This window comes from Oryctolagus cuniculus, chromosome 1 (genome assembly GCF_051225735.1).
Source record: "Oryctolagus cuniculus isolate XC-2025 breed Fujian yellow rabbit chromosome 1, ASM5122573v1, whole genome shotgun sequence".
NCBI lineage: Eukaryota > Metazoa > Chordata > Mammalia > Lagomorpha > Leporidae > Oryctolagus > Oryctolagus cuniculus.
In genome coordinates this window covers 64,948,423-64,966,776 of record NC_142867.1, presented here as the reverse complement: position 1 = coordinate 64,966,776, position 18,354 = coordinate 64,948,423, and the positions used below count along the sequence as shown (strand labels likewise).

Genomic DNA, 18,354 nt, shown 5'->3' with positions numbered 1-18,354 from the left:
AGACATAGGTGTCAGGAGAAGGAAAATCTTTTTTAAGTGAGGAGTTACTCATTTTAGATAATCTTTTGTGTAGAGTGAGCTTTGTAGGTCCTTTACAGTGATTCTATTCTTTTCTCCTCCCTCCCTCCCACGATGACCTCTGGCCCACTGCTGTAAGAATGCAGCTATAAGGAAAATTAGTGTGCCTAATATATCTTCTAGGGAAGGTAGGGCTTTGGCTTGAGTTAGAGGAATGAGTAGGAGAAAAGAAGAAAATGGGTGCAGACAGTCCAGAAAGGCGAACATTTTGAGACCATGCACTGACATTTGAGCGAATTCTTCCTGTTAACTTCATGATCTTCTGTGAACTGAAAGTGACTGCAATTATTTAATTGTGGAACCACTGAGCTAACAGAAAAACCAATTCTGAAGCACTGCTGAGGCAATGGGGAGTCACAGAAAGCTTCCAGGCAAGCAGAAAGGTGGTTAGATTTGGAAATTCTATTTTTTTGGAAAGAGTTTGATAACTTAAAAAAAAGGCACTCCTTTTATACAACTCAGGGAATATGAAAATAAGAATTATTTTGAATCTGACAGCCTACCCCCTAAAACAAATCACAACGTGGGATACTTCTTTCCTGCAATCTCTCTATGGTTAGAGAATCAAACTTCACATAAACAGGATCCTCTAGACACGTTGGTCTTTAATCAATTATTTCCCCTAAAGAACAAATTGAGAATAGCTTTTCACTTCAATAAATAGATCTATATCATTTTAATGGCTGCTTAGCACTGCAGTGCCCGTCTATCACAATTTATTTGACCAGTCCCACTTAGACATTAACGTCCCCCACCCCCGCAATCTACATGTGCACTCATCTTTTCTAAATTACTCGATGATCATCCTTTTTAGGCAAATTCTTAAAAATAATGGGGGCTGGGTCAAGAAACGTGTCCTTTTCACATTTGGATTCAAGATGCCCAATCGCTCTCAAATCTGCAGGGAGACCAATGAGGAAGCTGCAGCATTAATTCTGGTCTAACAGTGGCGATGGAGACGGCGAGGAGAGAGTACAGATCGCAGGTGACCTAGCCTATCTAGGCTGACGCCCGGTGGGTTGGCAAATTCCTTCCCTTTTCCTTCTCTTTCACTTCATTTTCTTAACATGGAGGAAGAATTGGAACTGCATCTCCCAGCAATTCGCAGGGACCACATTCCCTGGGAACTGTAGTACCGGGTCTGAGACGCGCCCGGAAAGAGGGTGTGATGCTGAAGAGGGATGCTGGGAATTGTAGTCCAGCGGATGACCCGCCCGCGCGCGTGTGTGTTTGTATAGGCTGGAGCCTCTCGGAGCTTCGCTACTTGGGATGTGGGACGACCTGACTTCTCTCACGTGTGCTCTTTGAGCCTGCAAAAGCCTTCCGTGGACGACTGGCTTTATTCCATTGTCCGTGACCGGAGAGGGCGCGGCCTCTCGCTACTGGGCGCGCGGCGGAAGGCGCTGGCCGCCCGTGGCTGGAGCAGGGCATGCCGGGAGTTGTGGTCCTGGTGCGCTGAAGCCGTGGGACGTGTCGCGACGCCGCGCCGGCTCCTCCTTCCCCGCCCTTCTCAGCGGTCCCCCGCCACCCCCCCCCCCCCGGCCTCCTCCTCCTCCCTCGCCCGCAGCCGAGCGTCCCCTCCCCCCACCGTCGGGCTCCTCGGCGGCTACTGCAGAGGATTCAGAGCCGAGTCGCTGAGGAGGAGGCTCCAGTCTCTGCGCGCCATCCGCCACCCTACTGGACACGGGCGAGGGAGCGAGAGCGTCGCCGCTGTAGCCTCCAGAGAAGACAAGGGCATCGCTGCCTCAGCCGCCGCCGCCGCCACCGCCGTTTTCGCCTGCAGCCGCTCGCCGGTAGGGAGACCCCCCCACCCCCGGTCCGCTCTGAGCCCGGGATGGTGGTGCCTGGGAGAGGGAGAGTGGGGGCTGTGGAGCCCCCGCGCGGCAGGGGGAGGGGGCCAGGTGGCGAGGGAACGGCGAGCTGGCGGGGAGACTGTCCGGGCGCGCTGGGGGTGGGGTGAGGGTGGGACCCTAGCAGGTAGAGGGGCGACAAGGGAGGGGGACTCTTACCGTGGAGCCGCCGGACCTGGGAAAGGAGCGTGGGGTGGGGGGTCGCGGCGGGATTTGGGATGGTCTTGGGGCGAGGTGGAAGATGAGTCTGGACTGGGATGGCTTTTTATGGGGGAGGGGACTGAAGAAGGGTGGTGATTTGGGGTTGGCCTGGAGCAGTTGACAGCTTGGGATCCGAGCCGGGGAGGCAGGTAGGGGAATGGTCTCCATGGAGAGTGGGATGGACAGGGTTAGATAGGACCCTGGGGGGTGTTAATTCAGGAGGGTGGAATTTGGGGTGGACTTGGGGCAGACTGATGGAGGTAGTAGGAGCTAGAGATGAGGGGCTTGGCATGGATTGAGACCTGAGCTTGAAGTGGGTGTTTGTCATCTGGGGATGATGGAATTTGTGGAGATTTATCGACTAACATGGGTTAGGATTGAGCAGAGGAGGTGGAATTTGGAGTTTACCTGGGCTGGGCTGATGGAGGTTGGAATAGCTGGTGGAGGTGTGTGGGTGAGCCGGCAGGAGAGGGGTAAATTGGAAGTTAGGCCCCAAATGGGGATTGAAATTGGGGGTGGGGCACAGTGGGATAGGATCTAGGGTGGTCCTGGAGTCCTGGAAGGGGCACAGTGGCTTCCTGGCTTCAGGGTCGGAGTGGAGGGCACAGAAGATTCATCTGGGGTGGACCTGCTGAGAGAATAGTGGCAGTGGTGAGCAGGGCTGGGGGATGGTGTCTGAAGAAAATGTCCCTTCGCCAAGGTGGCAGAGGGAGTGTTGAAGAAGCAGTGTCTGCGGCGAGCTGGGAGACTTGGAGAGGCTCTTGCCCGTGGTGAGGTGGCAGAAGGGAAATATGAGGAGTGGGAGACCTGGAATCGTGGGGACGGATGAGGCAGGAAAGAGGGAGAGGGACAGTGAGCCGTGCTGGGAAGAGGTGAGTTAGATGATTCTGGAGAGGAAGGGTTGGGATGGCCAGGAGGGTTCCGGTGGGCAGCTTTGGTGCTGCGGCTGGGGGAGGGGCATCCAGGAGGTTTTGCAGGGGACAGAGAAAGTGCTCTAGACATTCTTTCCTAGAGGACTCTCTTAGCTGTTAGTTTGACCTTTCTGTTTGTTGATTTCATTTATGTTAGCATCACTTGGAAGTAAAGTCCGCTCAAAGGGTAAAGTTGAGAGGGGCTTTGGTTAAGGTAGAATTAAGAAGGGGAAGGTGTTTGTGATATTCATGTTCATAAAAAGAAAGTTGGGGGGAACCTGCTCCCAAACCAAAGGTGGAAGCAGATGAAACTGGAATGTGATAGACATCTTTCTCTGTGATGTCTGCTCCTCCTCCTTTCCCCCTCCTGCCATGTGCTTAGAGCTAGCCCTAGAATTTGGAATTTAAATTTGATTTGATGAGCCTGAGGTTGTTAAGGGTGTATTCCTTGCTCGAGAACTGATGAATGAGGTGGAAGAATATGAAGCTGAATTCATTTTCCAGGCAGGCAACGTGCATGTATGCAGAAAGAGCTTCGACACCCCCCCCCCCCTTAAAATTGATTGCTTGAAGACTCCATTTATTGGTGTCCTGGTTTGCAAGGCAATTAGGCCCATCATTGTATTGCAGGCTAATAATCCTGAGATGAGTCTTGGCACCACTGCTTTATGTAAACAGAGAGAAGACAGGAAATATGGAAATGTCATAAATATTCATTGTGAGATGGTTTGGTATTGATGGAGTTTTCATTTAATTCTCTTTTGACCTTGCCTGATAAGATTTAAAATAATTGGACTGTATTTCTATAGATTGAATTTTCTTCTGAAGGAATTCAAGTGATCAGAATTCTGTCAGATGTATATAAATAAAGCATGTAGAGTCATTTTTATTTTATTTTTAGGAGATAATGTTGATGTAGGCACATTGCACTAACTACAGAAACAATATCTCCATCTATTCATCAGAAATTCAGTGGAGAGCTTAGTGATACGCTTGTTCTCAGGGCAGAATGGGGAGGAGGAAGGGTTGGGAGGGTGTACATGGAGGGAACATCTTTAGGGAAACAGTTTTTGGACTTAATTGCATTAACTGTGATACGCTAAACATGAAGTGGCTGTCGATTAGACCTCAGACTGAGCAAAAAGGAGGAAGGATGTCCAGAGGATAAAATTGGCACCAATTGGATCAAAATAAATCTTTTTGTTTTTGTTCAAGCTTCAGAATTCAGCTTGCAAACAAGCCAATTTCCTTGGCTTTCACCGTGGAGCCCATAAAAATACCCACTTAGTATTTTTCCTTTTTTTTTTTTTTTTAAATACTTCCGAACTGGGCAGAGTGATGGAATGTAAGCTTTGTCCTTGGAATTGAATTTTTTTTTTTTTTTAATTTTTCAGGGCACTTTCTGTATTACAGTGAAAATCAGGTTTGAGCAGTCACCTGTAATTTGATGAGAGTGTAATATAATGTAAGAATTTCTCCTCATAACTTCACTTGGGCCCAGACATTGCTTTTGTGTCTCTGTAGCTTGGTCTAGAGGTGAGCTGTTTATATTAAAGTCCTAGCTTTTGAAAGCTCAAAATGAGAAATAATCACCCAGGAGAAACGTGTTGGTGGATTCCCCGCCCCGAGCTGTGGTCACCTGTGCAGTAGTGATGTGTATAAAGCATGTTGACATCTTTACCTCGTGTGCTCCTCTAGATATTCTGGTGAGGAGGGAGAGCAGATGGAAGCATTGGTAGACGGACACCTGGGTAGAATGAGGAACCCATGAATTAGGAGTTAAGCGTCCTGGCTTCAAATCCAATTTCCCCCACTTGAAAGCTGAGTGAGTTCAGGAAACTCATTAAAAAAATAAAAATAAAAAAACCTGTCCTACTTAGTGGCAATTTTTTGCACATCATTGTGAATATACTTAATGCTACCGAATTGTACACTTAAATATAGTTAAAATGGTAAAAATAAAAATTAAAAAAACTTTTATACTTCATAAGGCTGTTAAAGGAAACAAATAGTACATATCCCGAAGACACTGTACATACATGAAGTAGCTCTTCACAATTCTTTTGTTTGTCTGTTTACTTAACGCCTGGCAAGTGTCAGGGGAAATGAGCAAAAAGCAGTTGTCAGGGCGCTTTCAGTGTCACAGGAGAGAGAGGCCACCTGAATGCGTGGGTCAGTGTGGGTTGGGAAGTCCTCTGCCTTGTACACTAGAGCTGTTAACCTTGGGCACAATGGGCTCATCTGTCAAGTGGGGATAATGGAGCTAATCTCATCGGGTTCTTTTCAGGACTAAACAAAATAACCCATGGAAAGCATTTAACACAGTGAGGTACATAGTACACATTAAAAATATTAGTTATTCCATTGTTATTACAGAGATCCGCACAGGCTAGAATGCCGAGTAGCCTTGTGTGCCCCACCAGTGAGGTCTTGGTACCCTAGTGTTCTATTATTGATTAAGGAAGTGTTATTTTTGTATTATATTTACAATTTTGTACTGTGTATTTGCATGTTTGTAGTCTAGGATTTTTTTTTTTTTAATTTATTTTATTTGAAAGGCAGAGTTACAGAGTGGCAGAGAGAGAGAGAGAGAGAGAATTCTTCCATCTGCTGGTTCACTCCCCAAATGGCCACAATGGCCGGAGGCGGGCCAATCCGAAACCAGGAGCCAAGAGCTTCTTCCAGGTCTCCCACGCGGGTGCAGGGGCCCAAGCACTTGGGCCGTCTTCTACTGCTTTCCTAAGCCATACAGGAGAGCTGCATCGGAAAGTGGAGCAGCCAGAACTCAAACTGGTGCCCATGTGGGATGCCGGCACTGCAGGCAGCAGCTTTGCCTGCTGTGCACAGTGCCGGCCCCTAGTCTAGGATTTTAAACAATTCTTTAAATGCCCAGATAAATACCAAACAGACATTAGCTGTTAGCTTTCTCATTTACAAAATAAGAAGAAAACCAATGCTTAGGGGTTAAATGACTTAAGATTACACAGCCAGTAAGTAGATGAGTCTGAGTTACAGTTTGAAAATTGATTCCTCATCCCCATTTATGTCTTCGTTTTCTTTTTTTAAAGATTTATTTTATTTATTTGAAAGACAGTTATAGAGAGAGGTAGAGACAGAGAGAGGTCTTCCATCTGCTGGTTCACTCCCCAGATGGCTGCAACGCTGGAGCTGCGCTGATCTGAAGCCAGGAGCCAGGAGCTTCTTCCGGGTCTTCCATGTGGGTGCAGGGGCCCAAGCACTTGGGCCATCTTCTGCTATCCCAGGCCATAGCAGAGAGCTGGATTGGAAGAGGAGCAGCTGGCACTTCAGGCCAGGGCTTTAACCTGATGTGCATAGCGCTGGCCCCGTTCTTTTTAAATTGTGAAATAAGTCATTTGTGTAGAAGTATGTTAACATAAAGCCACAGTTTAAAGAATAATAGCAGATTACAGGCCTGTGTACTCTGCTCATCTTTACAAAGAGATTTCTGGTAACTTTGAAACCTCTTGTGGGGCACTGCCTGACTGAACCTCCCTCAGAGGGAACCACTTTCCCAAATTTTATGTGAATCGTTCCCTTGCTTTTCTTTATACTGTCACCAAACATGTGCATATCCCTAAACTGCATTTTTCATCTTTAGATCCTTTACAAAATGTATTATTTATTAGAGAGATAGAGAGAGAGATAGACAGCTCTCCCATCTGCTAGTTCACTGCCTAAATGCTTGCCAATAGCTGGAGCCAGAGCCAAGAGCTGGGAACTTCATCCAGGTCTTCCACATGTGGCAGAGACTCAATTCTCTGCCATCACTTACTTGCTTCCCAAGGCATGCGTTGGTGGAAAACAGGAGTCCGACCCAGGCACTCTGATATGGGAGGGATGTGGACATCTTTTTATTAAAAGTGAATATACAATTTATTTAACATTGGAACTTCATAAAGACATGTGCAAATGGCAGTTTTACTGTGGATTTAACCCTACCTAAGATCTGATTGCTTGCTGGGGCTAGCACTAATAAAATACTTTATTAAATAAATACAAGCTCCCCAAAAATCTATTTAAATATTTTCTAAAAAAAGTAAATTTTAAAGGCCTCTTACCCCTACCCCCCACCCCCAATCCCCTGAGTCTTAACTGCTAGGCCAAACTCCTGCCCCACTTATGCAACTTATATTTATAAGTAAAAAATCATGGTATATTCTTCTGGAACTTGCTTTGTTTTTATTTCTTATTTTTCTTTAAATTTTTATTTATTTATTTGAAAGAGTTAGAGAAAGAGAGGCAGAGAGAGAGAGGTCTTCCATCCACTAGTTCACTCCTTAATTGTCTGCAATGACCAGAACTGTGCCGATCCAAATCCAGGAGCCAGGAGCTTCTTCAGGGTCTCCCACACGGGTGCAGGGGCCCCAGGACTTGGGCCATCTTGTACTGCTTTCCCAGGCCATAGCAGAGAGCTGGATCAGAAGTGGAGGAGCTGGGAGTAGAACTGGTGCCCATATGGGATGCCGGCATTGCAGGCAGTGGCTTTACCTGCTATACCACAGTGCCAGCCCCTATTCTTTTCAACTTTAAAGGAGCTTTGTTTCTTGTGCATTAAAATGATAAATACTCATGACAGGAATTATAAATTACAGTAAAGTAAAATGAAGCAGAATTGTTTATGGTGCCATTGCTCCATAATGCTTCTGTTATCCTGAGTATGCATCTACTTAAGAATATGGGTAGGGGCTGGCGCTGTGGCATGGCGGGTAAAGCCATGGTCTGCAGCATCAGCATCTCATGTCCCAGCTGCTCCACTTCTGATCTAGCTCCCTGCTAATGCACATGGGAATGCGGTGGAAGATGGCCCAAGTGCTTAGGCCCCTGTACCTACACGGGGGACCTAGATAAAGTTCCTGGCTGCTGGTTTTGGACCAGTCCAACTCTGGGCATGAAGGGCATTTGGGGAGTGAACCAGCAGATGGAAGACCTCTCTCTTTCTCTCCCTCCCACTCCGCCTCTGCCTCTAACTCTACCTTTCAAAAATTAAAATAAATTTTTTTTTTTTTTAAAGGAAAAAAAGAATATGGGTAGTCTAGATAGCTAGGGGAAGCCAGTTTGTTCTTGTGAGTCATCAGATGACCCAGATGTGGACCTATCGTATTTGGAAACAGGAATGGGGGGGGGGCTAGGAACAGCCTTTGTGAACTCTGAAGGAGTATGACTTGGGGTGTTTTTATAATGCACAAGAACCCTGTGTATTCTGACTTGTTAGACCAGCTAGAAGCTGCATGTCATGTTTGGCATGTCACCTGACTCTCTTGGTCAGGATTTTTATGCATCTTCCTGTTTGCAGAAAGGCAGCCTGATACGTGGGTCCTCATCAGATTGTGGACAGAGAGTGTCACCCAATGGAACCGTTCAGTTATGTGTATATATTGGAAGTTTAGTAAGCTAAACACCAAGAGATTTTTGTTCAAGAAATTTTAAATTCATTAATAATCTGTTGAAACTGCAGTTTACTTGTCTCTAAAATTTGAACTTAAATGAGATACATGGGAAAATACTTTTTAAACTCTAAAGGACTATGTAAATGTTAGTTGCTTTTTTCCCCCTCCTAGTGTAAAAAACTGAAATCAGAGTACCCTACACATAAATAAGGAGCTTGATATTTGGTTTGTTGCCTTTCTGAAGGGTTCTTCTAGTTGAGGTGATATCCATGAAGGTCAGTTCATAGTTTCTCCCTTGAAACTTGAACGTTGTTGGATATGGTACAGTGGAGAAGGTGCTAGACAATTTTCTCCTAGTGAATTTGGGGGACCTGGCTCCACATTGCCTGTGCTGGCCAGCTCAATATGAAGCAGTCGAGGCTGTGGTGAGGTGGGGAATGCACGGACACTGCTCTCCATTATCCTGACAGTTATAGTTATTTCCATTTTAGTTTTTACCCATGGCTTTTTATAGAGCTAGTGGTAAAGTGAGGATTGTTTGTACACAAGAATAACAGTTTACATAAGCGAGAGGAAGATAATACTCCATTGATGGATTAACATGTGGATTAAGTGAGATAAGAGGGACAAAGTACCTAGAATGCTGACTGGCACATACATGGTTAGTTGTTGCTTAGTAAAGTAGCTATTACTGTTACTTCTTTTTAAAATTTTACTTGTGAGTTGTTTAGGGCTAACTTTTATTCCAGGCTGTTATTTTTTTAAATTAAAAAAATTATATAAAGGGAACACATTTCATGTATTTCATTTAAACAGTTCTAAGAACACAATGATATTTTCCATCCTATCCTCCCTCCCTCCTCCTTCCTTTCTTTTTTTTTTTTAATTTTTTCAATGACATACTTTCAATTTACTTTACTATCACAACAGGCCATTCTTTTATTACTTAGTATTTTCCTGGGTTATATCTCTCCTCACTTACTTTTGGAATGTAAACTTATTTTAATATTTTCATATGTAAAGCAAAATAAAGACCATAAATCCATAACGGCAACATGTTCTGAGGCCAGGGATCTAGTAGTCTTCTGCATGACAAACAAGCTTAAAGCATCTGTTCAACAAATATCTATGGAGTGATTATCAGATGTCAGACAGTAAGGGAATGCAGGAAGTTAGGGATACAAAAATTAACAACTTCCCGCTTTTAAGGAACTTGCAGTCTGTGGACAGGCAGATGTATCACCTGTGAAACTGTTGCCTTGTGGGATAGGTGCCACCGTGGAGGCGGGACAGGGGATTGGGAAGGATGCAGTTTGCGTGACCTGGTCTGGGGAGCAGGGAGGGGAGATGCCTACAGGAGTTAGTGCTGGAGGTGAGACCTGAAGGATTTGTGAATGTGCCGAGAAGAGGAGGTTAGGAGCGGTTCATCTTCTTTAATTGTTCCCTCCCCGTGTTCTAGAAGGCCTTAGTTTGAACCTCTTTATAAAGCCTTTCTAGCAGGTGTACCAAGTATGCCAGTCTCCAATCCGGCTGCTGTTGTATTCCTACTCTTTCCCTGTGCTGTACTTTCCTTATGGGGAAGCCCTGTCCCTACTGAATTTCTTATTCCCTACTCTGTCTGCCAGATGAGTTGTACTACTGAACAGAGTTCATGGTTTTTGCTCTTCCCAATTTAGCAGTAAGAGATTTCTGAAGCTGTGAAATAGCTGATAGTAAAAAGATTTCTTCAAAATTCATAAAAAGTATGTGTTATGAAAACTTGTACATAGATTTCAGAATTTCTCTTGTACCTAAGTAAACTCGTACTAACTTCAAAATTTCTGAACAAGATATAGTTTGAGACATTAAGAAGGATAAGATACCAGTTTGAAAAGAGCCTCTATAAGAACAGCATGAGGGGCCAGCGCTGTGGCGCAGCGGGTTAACGCCCTGGCCTGAAGCGCCGGCATCCCATATGGGCACCAGTTCTAGTCCCGGCTGCTCCTCTTCCTATCCAGCTCTCTGCTATGGCCTGGGAAAGCAGTAGAAGATGGCCCAAGTCCTTGGGCCCCTGCACCCGTGTGGGAGACCCGGAAGAAGCTCCTGGCTTCAGATCGGTGCTGCTCCGGCCGTTGTGGCCATCTGGGGAGTGAACCATCGGATGGGAAGACTTCTCTCTCTCTGCCTCTGCTCTCTCTGTGTAACTCTGACTTTCAAATAAATAAATAAATCTTTTTTTTTTTTTAAAACAACATGAATTCTACTGAAATTGAAGAACAAATATCAAGTTTATGGTGGAACTTGGGTACAAGAGTAGTGAAATCATGGATGCTTTACAGGAAGTTTATGAGGACAGTGCCTCAAAGAAGTCAGCAGCTTACAGATGAATAACTTGTTTTCAGAAGGGAAAAGACAATGTTGAAGATGAAGACCACAGTGGCACAATCTCCACATCAGTTTGCCAGGAGAAAATTAATCATGTTTGTGCCCTAATTGAAAAGGACCAGTGATTAACAGCAGGAGCAACAGCCAAAGCTGTAGACATCTCAATTGGTTCAGGTTACAAAATTCAGATTAAAAATTTAAAGTTGAGCCAACCCTCTGCTGAGTTGGTGCCAAAACCATTGTGCTCAGATCAGCTACATACAAGAGCAGAGCTTCCAAATTTCTTTGGAGAAAGATTTTTAAGTATTTACTTGAAAGGCAGAGTTAACACAGAGAATAAAAGAGAACGAGAGAGGGAGTGCATACATCCATCCTCTTCTCTTGCTTCCCAATTGGCCATACTGACCAGGCTGCACCAGGCCAAAGCCAGGAGTCAGGAGCTTCTTCTGAGTCTCTCACCTGGGTGCAGGAGCCCAAAAACTTGGGCCATCCTCTGCTGCCTTTTTTTTTTTTTTTTTGTGTTGTTTGTTTTTGTTTTTGTTTTTGACAGGCAGAGTTAGACAGTGAGAGAGAGAGAGAGAGAGAGAGAGAGAGAGGTCTTCCTTCTGTTAGTTCACCCTGCAAATGGCCACTACGGCTGGCGCTGTGCTGATCTGAAGCCAGGAGCCAGGCGCTTCCTCCTGGTCTCCCATGGGGTTGCAGGGCCCAAGCACTTGGGCCATCCTCCACTGCCTTCCCAGGCCACAGCAGAAGCAGAACTGGAAGAGGAGCAACTGGGACAGAATCCGGTGCCCCAATCGGAACTAGAACCCGGGGTGCTGGTGCCGCAGGCACAGGTTTAGCCAAGTGAGCCGCAGTGCCGGCCTGTTTTTGTTTTTTAAGATTTATTTTTTATTTGAAAGTCAGAGTTAGGGAGAAAGGGAAACCCGGAGAGGTCTTCTATTCACTGGTTCACTCCCCAAATAGCTACAATGGCCGGAGTTGGGCCGATCTGAAGCCAGGAGCTTCTTCCAGGTCTCCCATGTGGGTGCAAGGGCCCAAGTACTTGGGCAGTCTTGCACTGCTTTCCAGGCCTTAAGCAGAGAGCTGAATTGGAGGAGGAGCAGCTGACACACAAATTGATGCTGGCACTGCAGGTGGAGAGTTAACCTACTGTGCCACAGAGCTGGCCCCTCTCTGTTGCTTTCCCAGGCACATTAGCAGCGAGCTGGATTGAAAGTGGAGAAGCCGGGTCTTGAACAGCCTCCTATATGGAATGCCGGCAATATAGGCAGTGACTTTAACCCACTGCACCATAGCACTGGCCCCTTCTTCAAATACTTATAACATGATGTAAAACTTGGTTTTACCAGTACCTTCCTGAAGACAAAGCACAATCAATGCAATGGCTATTAAGAAGTAAAAGTGGTTCAGTCAAAGCAAAAGTAGTACTGATCATGTCTTTGAAGCTTGACAATTTCTGCTGATGTTCTTAGTTCTTTTCTAGCAACTGCTCTGTATTTTTTCTTATATTTTAGTTTTCTTTGTGTCTTCTTACCTCTATTGAGTTGGTAGTAAAAATATCTATCTATAATATAGTTTATATCTATAAATATAAATTTTATAGGTATACTAGTCGTATACCTTCAAATATAATTATGCTATTTTACTTGATCTGTAGAGTATAGGTTGCTCATGTCCTGTTGTTTTAATTTTAAGTGGATGAAGAAATCCTGACTTGAGGGTAATTTTTCGCAGGACAAGTATCGGATGAGGATAGAAAGATGAAAGGGAACTTTATTTACTTGAGTATCTTTCATAGGCAATGTGTTGAGTGCTTTCTCTCCCTTATATAATTTAATCCTCTTATTTCTACTGTATAATTGTGTTCATTTTACAGAAGAAACTTAAGCATTTTTAGGTCTGGTTACATGCTAGTAAGAGAAGAAAAATTAGTATTAAAAACCTAACCTGCCATGGGCTTTTGGTGTTCCTGGGGATGCCTATATCCTATATTGGAGCAAGTATTTGGGACGTGAATCAGCAGGTGGAAGATTTCTGTCTGTCTCTGTCTTTCTCTATCTCTGCTTTTCAAATAAATAAAAACAAAAATTTTTTTAAGGATTCATTTATTTACTTGAGAGGCAGAGGCGAGAGGGAAAGACAGAGAGGTCTTCTATTTGCTGGTTCACTTCCCAAATAGTTGCAGTGGTTGGCCTGAGCTGGGCCAATCCAATGCCAAGAACCAGAGCTTCTTCCGAGCCTCCCATGTGTGTTCAGGGGTTCAGTCACTTGGGCCATCCTCCACTGCTTTCCCAGGCCATCAGCAGGGAGCTAGATTGGAAGTGGAGCAGTTGGGACTCGAACTGACACCCCAATGGGATGCTGGTGCCACAGGCGGATGCTTAACCTACTATGTCACAGAGCAGCCCGAAAACAAAGACTTTGAAAAGCCCCTGATTTACCTAGCTCCAAAGTTCTTTTTCTGTTTGCTGTGCTGTATATGAAACTCCATGGTTTTAAACCATTAAATCAGTAGTCTTTAGTTTTTTTTTTTAAAGATTTATTTATATGAAAGAATTACAGAAAGGAGAGACAGAGTGATCTTCCATCCCTAATTCACTTCCCAAATGACCCCAATGGCCAGGGCTAGGCCAGGCTGAAGCCAGGAGACTGGAATGCCATCCTGGTTTCCCACGTGGGTGGCATGGACCCAAGCACTTAGGCCATCTTCTGTTACTTTCCCATGTGCATTAGCAGGGAGCTGGATCAGAAGTATAGCAGAAGGTCCATAGCGGTGTTGGTGTTGCAGGCACCAGATCAACCCACTGTTCCACAATGCTTTCCCCTAGATTAGTAGTCTTTTTTTTTTTTTTTAAGATTTATTTATTTATTTATAAGGTAGAGTTAGGAGAGGCAGAGAGAGAGAGGTCTTCCATCCACTGGTTCACTCCCCCAATAGCTGCAGTGGCTGGAGCTATACCTATCCAGAGCCAAGAGCTTCTTCTAGGCCTCTAGCGCTGGTGCAGGGGCCCAAGCACTTGGGCCATCGTCTATTGCTTTCCCAGGCCATGGGAGAGAGCTGGATCGAAAGAGGAGCAGCCAGGACTCGAACTAGCACCCATATGGGATGCCGGCACTGCAGATGGTGGCTTTACCTGCTGTGCCACAGCACCGGCCCCTAGATCAGTAGTCTTAAATCTACTTGGACAGATAGTATCTTGGTTTTTCAATAGACTCATCTAAAGAGCTGTTTATAAAAAAAGTCATGCCCCATTTATCCATAGGCCAGTGCTAACGAAATTTCTGCAGATTAATCTGAGGCAAGTCTGTGTATGGATATCTTATTCCCTTCCTGTTGCTGTAACAAAATACCTTAGACTGGGTAATTTATAAGTGATACAAGTTTATTCCTGTGGTTTTGGAGGCTAGGAAGTCCAAGATCAAGGCATTGACACATTTGGTTCTGGTAAGGGCTCTCCCTGCTTCCAAGATGGCACCCTTCTACTTCATCCTCAAGAGGGGATGAAAGCTTTGTCCCTACATGGTGGAAGGGCCAGAAAGGCCAGGCAACAACTTTTTTTTTTTTTTTTTAAGATTTATTTTTTTGATAGAGACAGAGAGCAAGTAAGTTTCCATCCTCTGGTTCATTCCCTAAATGGTCACAACAGCTAGGGCTGGGTCAGGCTGAAGCCAGGAGCCAGGCGCTTCTTCTGGGTCTCCCATTGGGTACAGGGGCCCAAAGACTTGGGCCAATTTCCACTGCTTTCTCAGGAGCATTAGCAGGAAGCTGGATTGGAAGTGGAGCAGCTGGGACATGAACTGGCGCCCATATGGAATGCTGGCACTGCAGGCAGCTGTGGCTTATCCTTTTATACCACAGTACTGGCCCCTAGGCAGCATCTTTTATTAAGGGCATTCCTTGCATTCAAAGGTGGAATCCTTAGGACTTCATCGCTTTCCTTAAGACCTGTCTTCAATGGGGATATTAAATTTCAACATGAATTTTGGAGGGACACAAATACTCAAACTTTAGTAATGATATACATTCATGTAGAAAATATAAATTAAAAATAAGTTCTATTGAGGTATATGTGACATGTAGGAAAAATGCACAGGAAGTATTAACCAGCCCTCAGATCAAGAAAGAGAACATTATCTCCTCCTCCAGGGTAACCAGTATTCTGACTTCCAGTACCATAGGTTATTATTGCTTGTTTATGAACTTTGATAAGGTATGGCTGCTTTTTGTCCCAATGTTATTTGTGAGATTCATTTATATTCTTTTTTTGTAGGGAATTGTGTGTTTTTGTTCATTTCTATGAAGTGAAAGTTCTCAAACATTTTGATGTCTTCACATTTTATTGAGTTCAAAGAACTTTTTGTCTATGGATTATATCTATCTACTGTATTAAAAATAAAACATTTTAGAAATTTTATTTAAAAAAGAAACATGTTACATATTAGCATATTTTAATAAAATATGTATATTAACCCAATTTAAAAATTAAATAGGATATTATTTTATATTTTTCCAAATCTCTTTAATATCTGACTGGATTTGTATCTTTCATATTGTTTTGTTTGGAGTCCGTAAGAAAATTCAGGTGTAATCAATACATGGTTAGAAAAGGAAGGAATGTTTTAATTACTTTTTTAGATATAGTGGATATTCTTTGAATCCATACCAAACATTGACAAATAGTGGTTTTGAAGGGTCTCTTTTGCCTTCTGAAATCTGTATACCTATATGCTTTTCAAATACTCTGTTGTAATAAAATTCATTGGTCTGTATTTTGAAGTGTCTTTTACTAATGGATGATTTTGTTGCAGCATGTATCGGTTATTTGGTTCACTGACCTAGTCTGTGCAGGCTGCCATAACTAAAATACCATAGGCTGGGTCCACAGAAAGTCGTTTTCACACAGTTCTGTATCGTTCCAATTTTAGTGTATGTGCTACCGAAGCGAGCACCTCACACAGTTCTGAAGACCTGTCTAAGGTCAGGGTTTCAGTATGGACAGTTTCTGGTGAATGATCTTTCTGGCTGTGGATGGCCGCCCTCTGGCTACGTCCTCACATGGTGTTGAGGGTGGAGAAGAGGAGAACATGTAAGCATGTGTGCTTTCTCTGGTATCTCTTATAAGGACACTCAGCTCATCATGATGACCCCTCCATGACCTCATCCAAACTTAATTATGAATAACATGAGCATACATTTATAATAACAAATAGTATGAGTACATGTAAATAATCTAATTATAAATAAACATAATTATAATCCCCAAGGCCATTCTGCAAATACCATCACATTACCCTATGAATTTTGGAGGAGCACAGTTCATTTTCTAAATGCTGATGTGTTCTGTTGTACAATGTCAAAAAACCACATTTGTTAATATCACCACTGATATCATCAGACAGGTCTTTTCTAATTTTCATTTGAAAGCTCATATTTTATCATCGGCAGCAAATGCTGACAGTTGTTTTGCTTGAAGTGACAGTCTCACATTGTTCATTTTCGAAAAAATGTCTGCCAAACATCCAAGTTTGAATAATCAGTTTGTCTACTAGTCGTTCTTTCAAGTAAAAATGGTGTTTCATGAAAAAAAGTAGCCAGTTCAGCCTGCAACTCAATTGCACAGCGCTTCCCTGCTTTACCTTGAGATATTTCATGTACTTCAAGATGTAGCAGACTTTGTGTGAATATCCCATTTCATCACACATAATATTTTTTTTCTTATTTATTTATTTATTTATTTTTTGACAGGCAGAGTGGACAGTGAGAGAGAGAGACAGAGAGAAATGTCTTCCCTTATCGTTGATTCACCCTCCAATGGCTGCTGCAGCCAGCACACCGTGCTGATCCGAAGCCAGGAGCCAGGTGCTTCTCCTGGTCTCCCATGTGGGTGCAGGGCCCAAGCACTTGGACCATCCTCCACTGCACTCCCTGGCCATAGCAGAGAGCTGGCGTGGAAGAGGGGCAACCGGGACAGAATCCGGCGCCCCGACTGGGACTAGAACCCAGTGTGCCGGCGCCGTAAGGCGGAGGATTAGCCTATTGAGCCGTGGTGCCGGCCCATCACATAGAATATGAAAAAGATGTATGGCTAAGGATTGATATTTAATAAAGCTAATAGTTTTTACAGCTTTATCAGAAACATTATTTACTGGGACTGAAACTGCCTTTTTTGTTTGACATGACTGTGAAGAATGTAATGGCACTATTATAGTTTGGTGTCATTGCCTTGATTCCATACAAACTGATGCATTTTACTTGTTAATATGATTATGTTTCCAGGCTTTATTTATTTCTTATTGGGAGAATAGGTGGTTATGTCAAGCCTCTACTAAAAATACCATTTGAAAGCCAGCATGAATATAGTTGCTTTTTCCTTGGCTAGCAGAACCAGAAAAAGCCCCACTATATTTGAGTAGTTTTACAGCTTTTGTCAGGATGTTAGAAAATCATTGGGCTTGGTACTTATTCTCTACCTTGTGGTAGAGGAAAAGTGTGAAGTGCCCCTTAGAGAATGGTGCGTAGCTATGTGTAAAAGTAGTTCTTTATGTGTATTAGGTCTCCCTACAGTTAACCTGAAGCATTTACAGTAGAGAAAGAATAGATTAAACCATAACCAAGTAGTCTTGTTGTGTAATGAGATAGGTGTTTTTCACTGTGATTGGGCAGAGGAGAATGGATAATAGATAAGTCATAGTGCTGAGCAAAACTTTACCTTCTAGTTAGCACCCCTGTATAGCCTGGAGCCTTAATTCTGGGAGTGGGGAAATTAACATTCATTGTGTACCTACATTGTGCTGGGCCTGCTACCTTGGCTAAACCTCACAATTTTCCTATAGGGTGGTCATGGTTATCTGTTTTACAAATGAGAATACTTAGGCTCAGAGATGATGAGCCTGTGTAGGCCCATTAGCCAATAAGTGACTAGGGTGAGATCTATCCCCAGATTTCTCTGCCTTCTTAGCCTGTGAGTGCTCTTTCCTTTGTGCTATGCTGTCTTCCAGGAATATCTCACTGATTATTCATGTTTCCCTGACACTTGAATCCCAGAAGGGGCTTAGTACATTTTTGTTGAATAGTGGAGTAGATACTAAATGAGTGAACTAGTTTTTATGGAGTAGGATATAACCTAACCACTCTGAGCTCCTGTGTGTGTTGGTGCTATGAAGTATGCACTGATGCCATTGTTTTGTACACTAGGATCTGGAAGCCATTAGTTGCTATGGGGAAAGGTTAGCTTTCTTAATGATAAACTGTAAAGCTATTTAAATTTGGATATTTAGGAATCAAAAGGTATAAGGGGGCCGGCGCCATGGCTCAATAGGCTAATCCTCCACCTGCAGTGCCGGCACACCGGGTTCTAGTCCCATTCGGGGCGCTGGATTCTGTCCCGGTTGCCCCTCTTCCAGGCCAGCTCTCTGCTGTGGCCCGGGAGTGCAGTGGAGGATGGCCCAAGTGCTTGGGCCCTGCACCCGCATGGGAGACCAGGAGAAGCACCTGGCTCCTGGCTTCGGATCAGTGTGGTGCGCCGGCCGCGGTGGCCA

General features: G+C 44.0%; 1 protein-coding gene across 8 annotated transcripts in view; it reads left to right on the top strand.

Moving 5' to 3' along the window:
• Positions 1 to 1,508: 1,508 nt before the first annotated feature.
• Positions 1,509 to 18,354, top strand: part of FAM168A (family with sequence similarity 168 member A) — a 195,098-nt gene continuing 178,252 nt past the window's right edge. For 2 of the 8 annotated variants that reach the window (XM_089330591.1, XM_089330585.1), the window contains exon 1: positions 1,671 to 1,871. The gene's annotated coding sequence lies outside the window, so the exon portion shown is untranslated. Of the gene's footprint in view, positions 1,872 to 18,354 lie in introns of all 8 variants that reach the window. The other 6 variants (XM_002708711.6, XM_008264288.5, XM_008264278.5 and 3 more) reach the window with 6 other exon arrangements.